At 41.6% G+C, this 5,320-nt stretch overlaps 1 protein-coding gene across 9 annotated transcripts in view; it reads left to right on the top strand.

The window, feature by feature from the left end:
- Positions 1-5,320, top strand: part of MACF1 (microtubule actin crosslinking factor 1) — a 410,941-nt gene that overhangs the window by 132,161 nt on the left and 273,460 nt on the right. The gene's annotated exons all lie outside the window — the stretch shown is intronic.

Genomic DNA, 5,320 nt, shown 5'->3' on the forward strand with positions numbered 1-5,320 from the left:
AAAAAAAAAAAAAAAAAAAAAAAAAAAAAGTTTTTTTTTTTTAAAAAATAAACCTACTCCCTTCCTGTTTCACTAGTTTCATTTTCTTTCTTGGCCTTATAAGCATCCAGGACTCTATAATCATTTAAAAACTCACAGACCTAGGGCAGGCACAGTGGCTCATGCCTATAATCCCAGTACTTTGGGAGGCCAAGTCGGGTGGATCACGAGGTCAGGAGTTCAAGACCAGCCTGGCCAATATGGTGAAACCCCATCTGTACTAAAAATACAAAAATTAGCCAAGTGTGGTGGCACGTGCCTGTAGTCCCAGCTACGCAGGAGGCTGAGGTAGGAGAATCACTTGAACCCAGGAGGCAGAGGTTACAGTGAGCTGAGATCATGCCACTGCATTCCAGCCTGGCTGACAGAGTGAGACTCCTCACCGAAAAACACAAACAAAAAAAACACCTCACATCTACTAATGAATGCTTATCCTTTAGGGTAAGTAGTTGCTGCCCTCTGGAAAGTCTTTTTTGACTGAAATACTAGCTGCTATTCTGTGCTGCAGTAGCACTTTGTTAATACTACTTATTTAAGCCCATATTGTCATCTTGCTTAGCTTGCCCATCTCTCTTTACTAGTTAAAACAAGGACTCTGACTCATTTCAGTATCTCCAGTGTCTGAGGCAAAATAGATGTCAGTAAATATTACTCGAATAAATAAAAACTTGAAGACGACACTAGCTGTAAACTGTAGCAGAAACCATGTATTGTTTATTTGTTTATTAACAGGGCTTGGTTTAGTTTAATGTGTGGTCTAAGGTAGATGCTTAGTATAGGTTAATTGGATGATACAGAGTTGCCCTAGATTTTAGTTTATTAAATCTCACATTGTGATAGTGTAAGCAGGAAAAGAGCTTTATGGCTACTTGAGAAAAACATTTGAATTTTTGTGTGTTTGTGAAAGGCAGTTTTTTTTCCTCTCTAGGGTTTTGTTTTCTTTGCCTGTAAAATGAAGGAGTTGGATAATCTGATCTCTTAACTCTCCATTTCCAACATCCCACTAGGAGGAACAGCCATAATCCCTGGATCCAAACTATATAAAGTATAATCTAAGATTGCATCCCATCACCTCCCGTCCTGGCATTCTTATGTAAAGCAGTTCCCTTCATCATACTATTGGGTTATATTAAATCTAAGATCAATTGTAAAATGGCCAAACCTTCCACATGAATTCTTGTTGTCTCCCTTCCAGTCACTGCTGTGCCTTTGGTCTTCTTGAACTTCAGCATAAGACTTATAGGTATCCTAGAGCCAGGTGCGGTGGCTCACGCCTGTAATCCTAGCACTTTGGGAGGTCAAGGCATGCAGATCACTCGAGGTCAGAAGTTTGAGACCAGCTTGGCCAACATGGTGAAACCTCATCTCTACTAAAAAATAAAGAAATCAGCTTGGTGTGGTGATGTGCGCCTGTAATCACAGCTACTCGGGAGGCTGAGGTGGGAGAATCATTTGAACCCAGGAGGCAGAGGTTGCAGTGAGCCAAGATCGTGCCACTGCACTCCAGCCTGGGCAACAGAGCAAGACTCCATCTCAGAAGTTAAAAAAAAAAAAACAAAGAAGACTTACAGGTATCCTAGTTAAATTTTGTCCTGTGAGATTTTGTGCAGCCTTCTAACCTTTTGAGATTTCTTTTAGCTTTAATTCTTCCATATATGGCATTAGCTGTGTGTTCTGTCTTTATGTTATCTACAAATTAGTTAAGCACATAATAGGGACTCAAATATTTGAATAAATGGTCATATATCTAACATATCTTTGCTCAAATAACTAAAGCATCAGGATATTTAATCAAGGGAGAGTCTTTGTCTTTTCCTTTTTTTTTTTTTTAAGAAACAAGATCTTGCTATGTTGCCTAGCCTGGACTTGAATTCCTGGGCTCAAGTAGCTGGGCCTATAGGCACCCTCTACCATGCCTGGCTCTTTTTCTTTCCTTTGCTTTTATTTTTTTTAAGATTTGTATAGTGTAGTAGAAAGACCACTCAACTTGGAATCAGAAGATGTAGGCTGTAAGCCCTTCCTCTTCTGCTTACTACTGTGTAATATTGGACTGGTCACTTACTTCCTCTGGTCTTCAAATTTCTAGGCTGTTTGAGAAGAAAAAAAACTAAAGGTCTCTTAAGTCACTGTGATTTTGATTCAGTGCGATCATCTGGCCTGTTCTTGGAAGTCGTATGGAATTGTTGGTGAGAGTAGGTTGAGAGTCTGGAGTCAGATTGCCTATGTTTTTATCCTAGTTCTGCCACTACTGGCTGAGTGACATTAGTCTCTCTGGGCCTCTGTTTCCTCATCTGCAAAATGGGTTTAATTATGCTGCTTGGTTGTTTTGATTTAGTTCTGTGTGTGTGTGTGTGTGTGTGTGTGTGTGTGATGGAGTCTTGCTTTGTGACATGATCTTGGCTCACTGCAACCTCTGCCTCCTGGGTTCCAGCGATTCTCCTGTGTCAGCTCCCCAAGTAGCTTGGATTACAAGTGTTTGCCCCCACTCCCAGTTAATTTTTGCATTTTTAGTAGAGGTGGGGTTTTACTCTGTTGGCCAGGCTGGACTTGAACTCCTGACCTCAAGTGATCCACCCATCTCAGCCTACCAGAGTGCTGGGATTACATGTATGAGCCACCACATCCTAGCCTTGACTTAGTTCTTAGAACACATTCTGTGGGTGGTAAGGAGTATGTGATTGTTTGCCATCATTATTAGATTTTTTTCCACGTATCATTGAAGACTTAGTACTTTCCTGTGAACTGTTGAGATGAAATAGTAATTGTCTTTATATTTTAATTTTTTAAATATTTTCATATATAGTTTCTCTATGTTGACCATGCTGGTCTTGAATTCCTGGACTCAAGCAGTCCTCCACCTTGGCCTTCCAAAGTGCTGGCATTAGAGGCGTGAGACACCATGCCCGGCCTAGTGATTGTCTTGAACACTTGGACTCAAGCAGTCCTCCTGGGTTGGCCTCCCAAAGTGCTGGGATTACAGCCCTGAACCATCACACCAGGCCTGTTTTTATAATTAGTAATTAAGAAATGTGACAGGCTGGGCATGATACCTCATGCCTGTAATCCCAGTACTTTGGGAGGCCAAGGCAGGTGGATCACCTGAGGTCAGGAGTTCGAAACTAGCCTAGCCAAGATGGTGAAACCACGTCTAATACTGAAAATACAAAAATTAGCTGGGTGCAGTGGGGCGGGGGGAGGGGTGGGCGGGGGCGCCTGTAATCCCAGCTGTTCGGGGAGGCTGAGGTAGGAGAATTGCTTGAATCTGGGAGGCAGAGGTTGCAGTGAGCTGAGATTGCATCACTGCACTGTAACCTGGGTGACAGAGCAAGACTCCATCTCAAAAAAAAACAAAAGTAACAGAAGCCAATGTAGAGGTATATTTAAATATATACCTTCAATTTTCTTTTTTTTTTTTTTTTTAATTATTTTTATACTTTAAATTCTGGGGTACATGGGCAGATCGTGCAGGTTTGTTACATAGGTATACACGTGCCATGGTGGTGGTTTGCTGCATCCATCGCCCCGTCATCTACATTAGGTATTTCTCCTAATGCTATCCCTCCCCAATCTCCCCACACCCTGCTATTCCTCTCTTAGTTCCCCACTCCCAGGCCCCAGTATGTGATGTTGCCCTCCCTGTATGCGTGTGTTCTCATTGTTCAACGCGCACTTATGAGTGAGAACGTGTTTGGTTTTCTGTTCGTGTGTCAGTTTGCTGAGAATGATGGTTTCCAATTTCATCCGTGTCCCTGCAAAGGACATGAATTCATCTTTTTTTTATGGCTGCATAGTATTCCATGGTGTATATGTGCCACATTTTCTTTATCCAGTTTATCACTGATGGGCATTTGGATTGGTTCCAAGTCTTTGCTTTTGTGAACAGTGTCACAACAAACATATGAGTGCATGTATCTTTATAGTAGAATGCTTTGTAACCCTTAGGGTATATACCCAATAATGGGATTGCTGGGTCAAATGATATTTCTATTTCTAGATCCTTGAGGAATTGCCACACTGTCTTCCACACTGGTTGAATTAATTTACACTCCCACCAACAGCGTAAATGTGTTCCTATTTCTCCACATCCTTTCCAGCATCTGTTGTCTCCTGATTTTTTAATGATCGCCATTCTAACTGGTGTGAGGTGATATCTCAGTGTGGTTTTGATTAGCATTCCTCTAATGACCAGTGATGATGAGCTTTTTTTCATATGTTTGTTGACCTTATAAATGTCTTGTTTTGAAAAGTGTCTGTTCATACCCTTTTCCCACTTTTTGATGGGGTTTTTTGTTTTTTTCTTGTAAATGTGTTTAAAGTTCTCCATAGAGTCTGGATATTAGCCCTTTGTCAGATGGGTAGATTGCAAAAATTTTTTTCCCATTCTATTGGTTGCCAGTTCACTCTGTTGATAGCTTCTTTTGCTGTGCAGAAGCTCTTAAGTAAGAAAGCCAGTAGCTATCAATTCTCAGATAACTTCCGACTACATGTGGAAATACTGGCTTGAACCTTTTTCCCTCCACTCACCCTTTTCAAGATCTGCCATTACGGGTGGATCACGACGGTCAAGAGATCAAGACTGTCCTCGCCAACATAGTGAAACCCTGTCTCTACTAAAAATACAAAAATTAGCTGGGTGTGGTGGCGCATGCCTGCAGTCCCAGCTACTTGGGAGGCTGAGGCAGGAGAATCGCTTGAACCCAGGAGGTGGAGATTACAGTGAGCTGAGAACGCACCACTGCACTCTAGCCTAGTGACAGAGCAAGACTCTGCCTCAAAAAAAAAAAAAAAATCTGCAGGTAGCAGCCAAATTTACTTTTTCCTGTCTTTAACAGGAAATGACAAAAGCTTGGGAAAAAAAGAAGGTGAATGGCTCGGCTAATGACTATACTGGCCCATGTCCTCTGGATAATTAAGAGCTGACTGTCCTAGTCAAAGTCCTCCCCTCTACTGCAGCAGAAGTAGCTTCTTTTCTGAGGTTCAAGACCTCTTGGGAACCTGAAGGTTCTGTAGGTAGACTCCTGTAGGTAGACTGATCTTGTCCTCAAGACTCTACCCTACTTTTCTCAGTGTGCAGTGCTGTTAGGGAAAATAGGTTCTGCTTGAGTGCCAGACAATTGAGGATATGGCAGATTTTGTTTCACTTTCCTCCAACTTCACCCAGTAATTATTATTTTGATTTTTAGAGGCTGTGAATTCAGTATTTCTAGAAGTTGCCCACATGTGTTCATTTTGGACGTGTCCTAAATCTGTAGTCAACTAGAGTTAAGTATTTTTTTATTTT

Source organism: Sapajus apella, unplaced genomic scaffold, assembly GCF_009761245.1.
Source record: "Sapajus apella isolate SASKATOON/1434 unplaced genomic scaffold, GSC_monkey_1.0 scaffold62, whole genome shotgun sequence".
In the NCBI taxonomy this organism is placed as follows: Eukaryota; Metazoa; Chordata; class Mammalia; order Primates; family Cebidae; genus Sapajus; species Sapajus apella.